The following is an 11146-nucleotide window of genomic DNA, read 5'->3' on the forward strand; positions in this document are numbered from 1 at the left end:
GCTATTTATAAATCTGTCCAATGACAATAGCTGAAAGTGAATATTTTCAAAGTCAGCCAATGACGGGCGTGAAGGGCGGAGCTAAACCTGCGGCAGAGAAGTGAAATACCCTGCATAGGGGTTTCCTCTGATCTGAGATCAGCTTAATTTCCTTAACATTTCATGAGATTAGAATTTGGCTAAGAGGAACCGATCCGTCGTCAGTTAAGGGGCTCAACTAGGTTATTACCTGGAGCTCGGCGTCATTCCCACCTGAGGTAAGCTAGCCTGTTTTAGTAGCTTAGTACATGATAGCAGTGTACAGCAAATGTTTTATTACTAAAATTAATGATGTAAAATATTTCCGTTTTGAATATTACCGAATTTATCAATCCTGGTTAATATTGAGTTGCATTCTTATGTTCAGCGTTCCGTGAACTGTTTTGTTGTGAAGCGTATGATATACTTCATTTTCTTTAATAGCCGAATCTGTGTGAGATACACTTTTAGGCTTCAAGTTATTTTGGCTCCTTTTTTACTAAAAGAGAAAATTTCGTCCGCGATAGTTTAATTAAACACATAAATGCGGCGAGTTGTAACAATTCAGAAGTTCACTTGTCGTGGTCCTGGCCTAATGTGACTACTGGCCAAAAACACATTTGCTACAGAGATACGGTTCGCTCACTTGCGTTAGACTGAGGAAATAACTTAATTAAGCCATATGTCCTAATGACTATTCATTTGCCCTGTGCATAGAGGACAATCCAATCTGAAATATGAACCAAATAATAACTTAAAGAGAAACGCTGAATCAAGTTCTTAAAATACCACCAGACTAAAAATGCCCTATATGGCAGCAAATGCAAACGAAAGATGAGTGTTTACTGAGAGGACTCCCAAAGGTAAACTAGAGACCATTTTAATGTTCAGTCATAACACAAGTAACATATCAAAAACCTTGTAAAGTAATATAACGGTGTACTTTTCTGATTTATAACATTGTAGCTTATTGTTTTAATTAAACACCCTATATCCGAGTTCTTGTTTTGCTATGCTAAATCAACGTGCTATTCTTTATACAGCTGTATACATATTGGCGAGTTTCTCCTCAACTTGCATTGGAGGAAAACACACAGATGTCCAGATGTTGGTATATTAGTGGACCTGTACATCATCTGATCCTGACAGTGCACTAAAATGTCCTTGGCAGATTCCCTCTTTCCCTTGCTCCCAGTCCCTGCCTGCATACCTGGTGATAAATGCCTTCATATTTCTCCCACATGCCCCAAAATGCACACATCAGGTCCTCATAAAGCATGAAAAAAATCATGTATAGATTCTGATGGGTCTCATACATTGAATGGGCCTTGGGGTGAACCTAGAAGTTTGGACATCACAAATACAAATTAATATTTTGGAGACAGTGCTCAAGGTTTGACATAACTCTGGAACAAAATCTTGCCTATAGGACTTTAGTTTTGATTTATTTTCTTAAACTGATATTTATGGTTACTAAAGACTTGCCTTTTCTTTTTCAAGGCTTTTAACTTTCCTTTGTGTCTATTAAAAACATAAGGGATTTCATAGGTTAAAGTAGTTTTCACAATTCTTAACTGTTTAAAAGCTAGCAGCAGAAGAAGCTTCTTGAATAATGTTTAATTTGTTTATTCTGTTTTATGCCACTTTCTGATTGCACTGCTCTACTATCTGTCACTCTTTAATTTAATGTATGAATATATGATTTATGCCTTAGAAGCAGGGGTATAAATCTGTTTTGAGTACGAAAGGGATAACAGCAGTGATGTTCTCTGTATTGATCTGTTAGCTTAATAGTGTTTGTCCATTATAGCTGATCTCAGGAAATAAAGGAAATAAATAGTTTAGAACGAAGTTTCACAATGACAACTATCAGAATGGTTGAGGTTTGCCTGAGCAGCACATTCACTGCGTTTCCTTTTACATTACAACTTATGAATAGATGTCAGAATGGGTAATGGTGTCAGTGAAATTAAGTATGTATATTGAATTCATCCAGAAGTCAGTAGAACTGAAGGGCAACCATAGAAGCCAATCCAAAATCACCCAGGTGATCATTATGTGTGGTTCATACCATAGAGATACACTGTCCACATTGTTGTTCAGCATAGGGCTGAACAATCTTAGCCAGGTCATCAATAAAAGTGGCTGTGGATACAGATTCATGGGCAGAGCAAACATTAGTCATCTCTTGTATATGGATAACATTAAACTGTAATCCAAGATGAAAATGGTCTTATCCACCTCACCAGAATCTACTAAAAGGATTTTAGTAGATGTCATTTGGACTGGACAATATGGTTGGCTCATACGGTGAAAAATGATCGAGAAGCAAAATCAAAAACAGGCCCTCTAGAGCTGGTTAAAATGGAGTAATAGAGCCATAATCCCATACTAGTTATCAGATACCCATCAGGCACAGTAGAAGAGCTGGAAGAATAGGACACTACACAGAATCCAAGTCCAAATGAACGTACACAGTGTAAAAATTCATAGTCCTGGATGAAACAACATCCATAAATACATCAAAGCAATGGCCCCCAAGGATGGGATGATGAGAGAGAACCTCAAACAGATGTGAAGCATGGACACCATGGCAGCAAAGGAGGTTCCAAGACAGGATACGTAATTCCAAGGACTGTTTCACTGATAGATAGTGTAGGTGACTGTCATAAGAATGTCAAACCATAAGAATAAGAATGTCATACCAAAAGCAGGAAGAGTCCTGAAGGAGTCCTGAAGGAGTCCTGAGGAACACTGATCATGGCAGCACGTTAAGTACTAAGCACAAGACAATTGAAGCGGTGATACTGCAGAAAAGATCAAAGGTGCAGACTGCGCAGACGAGCACAACGCGGACATCTAATATCAGGTTGCAAGATGCTGTTGGAAAATTTATAGACCTACACCCAGACAGCATATTCATACTTCACCATATTCAACATGGACTGGGTTGTGTTTATTAGAAACAACTAATGTTTTTTTGTTTTTTTTCATGCATGGACATCTTTTGAGTTTTCATAAAATGGTGCAAAAGTGTCCAGAGAATGGCAATTCTGCAGGCAAAAACACTAGAGCAGCTAGACAGTTTCAAGTTGACAGGAAGACAATAACTCAAAGTAACTCAAAGTCTATGATGAGCAGGAAAAAAAGCACTGAAGAATATCTGATAAATCTTGACGTCTGCTGCTTCATCCAGATGGTAAGGTCATGATTTGGCATAAGCAACACGAGCCCATGCATACATTGCTGGTATAAGCATGTGGGAAATGGTTTCTTAGCACATTTTGCTGTCCTTAATACCAAATTGCATTGTTTGAAACTACAGCCTGTCTAAGATAACAGAATACTGCTGCAGACTCTGTGCATCCGTTTACCTGTTTTATAATGGCCACTTCCAGTATGATTTTGCATTGTCACAAAGTAGTTTTCTTCAACTGATTTTATGACTAGGACTAGTCATAGGACTGTCCTAAAACAGCTTATTTCACACCTTTATCAGCTGTGCAAAGTTAATTAATTCCCAATCCCAAAATTATTTTACCATTCCTCACTTTTTTAATATGGGAACTTACGTCACTATTGAAATCATTCTCAGAATCCCAGCTTGTGTATAATTTATAGGGAGCTCGGTTAGCACTTCGTGTTTGCATGGTCCTCGCACACCCACGAAGATCCACAGACGCAGACGTCTAGACGTAGACAACATAAACACACGCCCAAAGGGGAGGGGTCAGGGGCTGTACCGTGACACTATGCCTATATTATTCTGGTTCTTACGAACACTGGTAGCTGGCAATAAAGGTATCAAGCTAATAATAATCTTACACAAACAAATTAAATGTGGATATTTAAGTAGGCCTAACTATTTGTAATTCAACTAATTACCCCGACAATCCAAGGATATAACTACTAAAATGGTTTTATATTTGTGCAAGACCATTCTGGGCCTGAAATGTAATGTTTGGACAATAACTGTGCGGGAGCATAAATGCAGGAGGCTGTTAATGGAAACTAAGGAGCACACAGAAAACCAGGATTACAAAGCCAGAGTGAGAGTACTCAAACTGCGAACACGCCGATCCAAACATAACCCTAAGTGAAAAAACATAGCTAACAATAACTAAACAAACTGGCATACAAAACAGAGGGTTTAAATCTACAAACAAACAAGGGAATAAAGAGACAGGTGAAACCTGTTAGGGACTTAAACAAGGAGGCAAAATTAATCAAATCAAAACAACAAAGCACATGGAACAAAACCAAAACAGAATGCACGTGAAACCAAAACAACGTGGCGTTGCCAGGACGGTAAAAACCGTGACACTAAAACTCACTGTAATTGTGAAATCAGTAATTGTATTAATCACATTATTGTTCTGCATAATAAGCAAGTAGTTGCTTTCCATATACATTTAGATCTTTTTGCAATTATATTTAATTATTGTATTCTTTTTTCAGTGGCTCTAAGCTGTCCATTCAAAGCTGTATGATTTATTTGGACATGCAAGCTTCATAAACTCAGGATTTGTCAAATCAATAAAAGAAATGAAATGTAAACTTGAACCAGTTCCAACTTATGTAGGCTTCTAGCGAGAGCTGTGACCAATATCTCACAGAGCCAGAGGTCGGAAATGTATGAATGTTGGTACATTTCTGAACAATACAAAAATGCTGTTTTTCAAAATGACAGTGTTCAAATCAAATATATGTTTAGCCTCCTGTTTCACTACATACCCCGTACAATATAAGGAGGAGAACGAGAAATAAATCAAGACGATTACCCTTGAGGATTCAAATTGGCTGCTTACAGCTTGGGCTAAAACAAACAAAAGGTGCTTTGGCGAGATAAAGAGGCCTGTCAGCGTAAGCTGGTTAACTCTCCCCTCTGTCATCTTTCTTATGATTCAAATTAATTACAGATCGATTTGGGGAAGTAATATAAGGGAGCTGAAGGGATCTGTCGATCTCCAGTGATGGGTGCGTAGGGCGTAGTAGCAGGAAGTTCTGTCTGGATGCTAGCAGCAATGAGTTCGGAGGAGTTACCTGACCACCATTAATCTTTCTTATGACTCGCACATCTTCACAAGGCGAATGCAAATGCTGGGCCTCTAAAATTTGTACAGCCTCGTGTGCCCTTAGCAGAAAGAACATTTTACACTTAAGAGTGCAGGTTTCATGGTACTCTCTATTGTATTAAAAGCATTCTCTCTTCTGCGCACTTTATAATATTAATTATATTAATTATATGTAGCTGGAGTTTGTTATTAGACAAAAGCAGGGCTGAAAAGAGTGGAAACATTTGAGTGTGTTCTGTTTTTGTCACGATACGGCAGGCCCCCTGCTGGTCGCCCCCCGTCCACAGCGGCAGTTGTCTTGTTGTGTTGTGTTCGTCCCTCAGGTGGGCGGGGCCTATGATCCACCTCACCTGATGGTCGTTTGTTTGTCTATATATGTCTTGTCTTTGTACCAGTTGACCGCTGGTCATTGTATCTTTAATTCGGAGCATGTCACAGGTTCTTGGTCGCTTCCATTTTATTTCGCACTCCCTGCCCGTCAGGGATTTAGTTGCCCCTGTAATAAGGCCAGTTTTTGAAGCACTGAATTTATAAAAATTCAATAAGTACTTCTTAATTACTCCGAGATACTGTAGAATTACAGTTATTGGGATATAGCTATTACAGGCATGTTGAAAGGTTGCCTATATTTGGCCTATGAGGAATTTGGTGAACATAATTGAAATACAGCAAAATCAGCTTTTACCTCAGCGTGTCAGCTTGCTCCTGGGCTTTACCCGGCCTTCATTTAAAGGTGCTCATGCGTACACGTGCATCATTAGCCTTCTTACCTAATGCAAAGCCACAGTGACTTGGGTGATGAAGGATTATTTTTTGCACTGAAGCTAAACACAGGGATAAAGCTGATGTTATCCCCAAACTAATAGACTATTGATCTAAGGGAAGTGGGCCAGTAGGATCTCACAGATGGATCTTCTACCTCAGCACAGCATGGCACAGTGCTTTATGTCCCTAATGCAGCCCAGCACATTAAATGCATTGTTTAGTCAGCCCTACTTAGACTGTCATGCATGCTGAACCATGCATAACATGTGTAAATGTGATTATATCTATGAATATTGGCTTCATTAAAGGTTAGAGGGGTGGTTTTTTTATACAATGAATGCTACACTTCCTATCTCAGCTTTCATTCTCAGGCGACTAAAAGTCACCAGTTAGAAAACTCTCCGTGATTCTCTTGGCTTCTGGTTGGCTCGGATCTGTGGTTGATATTTATGATAATTCGACAAGGTAACTCCTGCTGCCTGGAAGTGTGGCCAGCCACGGAAATTCACTTTTCGCTTTAATTTAAGGAATATTGATCCCTGAGCACTTTATTGCTGTATGACATCCATAATCACAGCAACAGTGTGACAGAGCAGATAAATAACAGCGCAGGTGGAAGGTGGGGGTGTGCCAGAGAGAGGGCCTAGAACAATCACTCACAGCGCCGTATTAATTACATATTTCCTTGACCCTGATTGATTTCTGAACAACACCAATAAATTCCCCTTTTTCAAACTCTGATGATTTCTGTTTGTTTAACATCACTTTAAAAAATGAAAATTCACTTTCAATGAATCTGAATACTGTAATTTATACTGTAATTTATAATTCCACACATTATCAGTAAATCGTGATTACAGAGATCTGTAAAAGGCAGCCGAGGCAAATGTCAAGTCCCGTAACGGACCGTGCTGTCTTTCATGTCTGGTGTGTAGGACTTCACAGTGGTCGAGACTGATAAGGAGAATCTTCCATTAGCCATAAAATAATCTTAAACTAGAAAATAACTTTAATGTGCAAATGTTCCTCTTCCCAGAAATGGTGCTGAGTTCAGTGGTGTGAAGGTAAAGAGGGGTGCTCAGCAGACCCATCTGAGCAGTGTCCCTTATTGCTGTATTTAGTAAGTAATTCCTAAGGGCCTTGTTCTGGGTTGGATTTATTTGTTATGCAGTAAAACCAGGCAGCACCAAGCGATGTGTCAGTTTGTTCAGTTTTGCATGTGGTTCAGGGCTTATCTGAGGGTGAACGGAGATGTAGAACAGTGCTTGTTTATCTTGGGAGGCAGGGGACTCTTAACCTTGGAGAGGAAATAATGCCTTAGATGCCGTGACGGGCTGATATATAATTTTTTTCCTTCTTCATATAGCTTTTAAGATCAGGTTCACTTTAAACATTGACCTAATCCTTTCATTTGTGAATTTCAAAGGTCATCTCATGGGGCATTCTCAAATTGGGTTCAGAAATCTTTTAGTCAGTTTATTGAAGATTTATGGCCTGTTCTGATACCACATGGCTCAGGTGACCCTAATATAATTTTGTTTTCAACCACGTCCTTGGTTACCACAGCTTAATTTAAAGCAGGTAGTAGACAAGGAACTGTCTTGGTCACTGGGCAAGACGGCATATTTTTAATACAGTAAACACTTCATACTAGTAAACAACTCTCACTTCCAATTATATTAAACGGCATTGTAAGATTTATCCTAAGCCTGATTTCTGCTATGAGATTGACTTCTGCCAAGTGGTAATTTGGAAACATTAATGATTTGATTAAACATTTTACTGCCCTAGAATGCACAGTAAATGAACGGCTGTACTAATGAAGGATCAGAAGTTGTTTTGGCACAGACTTGCCCGGGGTTTGCTAGTGAGGAGTCAGTCTGTAAGGAGTACAGGGTCAAACGGCCATTTCTCATCAGCAGCAAAAAATATGCTGGTGGCATCCAGTCCCAGATAATTAAATGTATCCAGTGTGAAGGGTTGATAAGGAGGCTTAATGTGGCTTGACGCAGTTTTGTTGGTGAGGGGGAGAGGACTGGGCTTCATGCTGTACCCCCATCAGGGCAGAGGTCCAGCTCAGAGCCAGGCAGTGATATGCATGTGGGTGTGTGCATGCTTGGGGGGGGGGGGGGGGGGGGGGGGGGGGGGCTTGGATCATATGCTTGTGCGCGCAGGTTTGCACCAGTTATCCACTGCAGTCATTATTGCTACGAAGATCATCAATCTGTCCACTTCATTTCAGGGAAAGGATGTAGAAGAGGTCACCCTTTTACTGAGAACAGTAAAAAATTCCACTGGAAGTTACAAAGTAATAACACTAAATTATGTTTAAGTTGATGAAGAAATTGAGCCAAATGAGGGTCCTCAAGAATCTTTACTGAACCTTTAAAATAGTTTCAGAACTTTAAAGGATCTGATGGTTTCAGAAGTGTTTGCAGGTTACCATCAAAGCAAAGCTGGACCCTAAATCCTTATCACCCACCACCAATGCTACTTTATCAATGCAACCAGCTTTTTTTTTAAATGTGCCCTTGAAATAATTTGCCAACGATATGCCATCTTGGCTATATCTTCATGCAAAGGTGCTTTCAATTATGCAAGCTGGCGGAGTGAGACCAAGTGTGACATTTCCGAGTGTAAGACCAGCCAATAGTTAATGTGTTCCTGGTGCTCTTACCCACAGGGATCAGTTTCACACAAGAAGCAGTTAAGGGAAAATCTCTTCACTGCCTCTGTTTCCATTAAGTTTGCATGGAGCACAAAGACAGGCCAGAGCCTGGAGATTGAGTGAGATACCTCAAGGAGTTTGTGTCCAGTGCTTGTGAGCTGTGATGGAACAAATGTTCTGACCCCTGATCCAGCACAAGGCTACTGAGGTGCGCAAACTACTTGATGGAAGTGTGTTTTAGTAAAGGCCTTGTGTGTGTGTGTGTGTGTGTGTGTGTGTGTGTGTGTGTGTGTGTGTGTGTGTGTGTGGGTGTGGGTGTGTTTGTGTTTTTGTTTATCTCAATAACAACTAGCAGCTGCAACAATTGAACATTTGCATAGAAAAATATTTGTTGCCGCTCAGTTTTTATTACAAATCACCACTAGATGGAGACACATTTTTAATGATCGTCTCGTCTAAACGTCTTCGTTGGTCATTCAGAAATGGAAATCATATAATTTTGTCTTTATATACGGTGTTAATGTTAAGCCTTTTATCTTAAGATTGAAGAGGCCAATGAAAATAATATCAACAGAAACAGATCAGTTCAGAACAGTAGAAATTCACTCTACGAACTTTTACACTTTACATTTTCTTCACTATTCAAAAACTCCGGTCTCCTGTCATCACAAATACCGGATTCAAAAACTCCAAAGCTCTATTCTCCCCTGCAGTCCTCTCGTCTACAAATGAGAGCTACTGCATCTGTGGTGATAATTGCTGTGACAGGTGGTTAGCTAAAGTGCTTTTATCGAAGCATTCAGTCAGTCAGAGTTAGCGAACGGCGGCTCAAAGCCTCGCGCAGCGTCAGACGGCAGACTGCGGTGTCGGGAGTGGGATCTTCCTGACCCTGCTGAAGCCTTGGCTGCCATGGGCAGAGAACTGGCCCAGCCTCTATCCCACCCTATAATCAGTGTTTTTAACAGCTCTCATTTTCTCCAGTATATATAGCTGTAATTGTCAGGATGTCCTCGCAGGCCTGTGCATATGTTCTGGAAGACATGCAGCCAGTTTCAGAATGAGACTAAGAGAAGCCAGTCTCTTTCTCTTTCTCTTTCTCTCTCTCTCTCTCTCTCTCTCTCTCTCTCTCTCTCTCTCTCATACATACACACACACACAAATGGCCCCTTGTACCCTGCTACCCAACTCTCATCAGTAGTGGAGAATTGATAGAAGTGTTTTATTCTTCTTTCGTGTTGCGTTAGGAATAAATACATAACGCTACTCACAAGTGCATCTCAAACCCGTGTCCTGTGTGACACATGGGCTGCATGACCCTTCTTAGCCACGTACGAACTAGTGACTATAACCATGAAGATGTCGGATTTTACAGTTACAGAGTCATGATTCATCGACATCCTGTAACATTTTTCACAAACAAGGATATCCCTTTAGAATAAGGTGAATATTATTTGTGTTCTGTCACTTTCCACAGACAAGACTCTGTCGGTGCTCACAGGAGGACATTATTACACAAGCCTGTAAAACCATCGGTGCCTCCGTAAAACATCACACTGCTGAAGGACCAGTGTGTCAGGTGAGCTAACGTCATGCCTGGAACAGAGACATGAGCGGTAAAGAAGTGCTCTACCCTGCAACTGTGATACAGTAGAAGATATGACACAGTGTATGTTCAGAGTCCTTCAGTTGGAGGTTGGCATAATACTGGATCAGAATTTCTTAGGCTAGTCAGTAATTTCATTAGAGAAAAGGGCTGGAGTGCAGAGAACGTGTGGAGAGAAAAAGTAAAATTGTTCATTTTAGTAAGGTAAGAATGCGGTTTGCTTTGTGTGCAGTTCAGTGCTGTTGGGCTTATGAAACGGAGCCCCGTTCTCCAGCTACACCCTTGTTTCTAAGAACCTGCTTTCACATACCTGTATGGTTGCTTTGTCTACAGAAATGGCTTCTGCACACTTAAGGCTTTGTAGCATGTCTTTATCTCACCTGTGAAAGTGGAGTGGGGGGGGTTGGGGGAGCTGGTGGCATGCGACATTCCATTTAAAGACATGGGTTTGGAAACAGGATGTACTTTGGGTTTGCACCATGGAGAAATGAGAACATAGCTGTTTGCAAAAGAGCCAATGACCCACCAAGGCTGCACTGTGATGTGGGCTGATAACCTGCAAAGCAACTGAGTGATCCAGGTTCTCTCGTTAAAACCCCCCTCCCTAGAGTAAGCACATTAGAGAGCTTTTTTCCCCCCAAATGAAACAAATAAAAGTTTTATATATGGGGTTGTAAGCTTTGTGAAGCCGGTCATTTGGTAAACACTAGGACAGGAATAGGCCTTTCATTTTCAGTACATGACTATAAGTCTTGATCAAAGACATAGTGTATTTATTTATAAATTATTTAGATTTTCTCAACAGAAAGCAAAATACTGAACCCAGTTAGCTGGCTTACACCTGACCATATTCTATGCATTCACATTAGAGCATAATCTTGGCATTAAATGCATCGATTGCCAACCAGTGAGTAGCAAACATGACAAAAACACCATATATCAGCACCCAGGATTGCACTGCTTTAAAATTCTGAAACTGCTTTCTAAGTTTTTTCAACATGGTACAGGCCCTTTCAG

The sequence above is a fragment of the Brachyhypopomus gauderio genome, chromosome 15, assembly GCF_052324685.1.
Source record: "Brachyhypopomus gauderio isolate BG-103 chromosome 15, BGAUD_0.2, whole genome shotgun sequence".
Classification (NCBI taxonomy): Eukaryota; Metazoa; Chordata; class Actinopteri; order Gymnotiformes; family Hypopomidae; genus Brachyhypopomus; species Brachyhypopomus gauderio.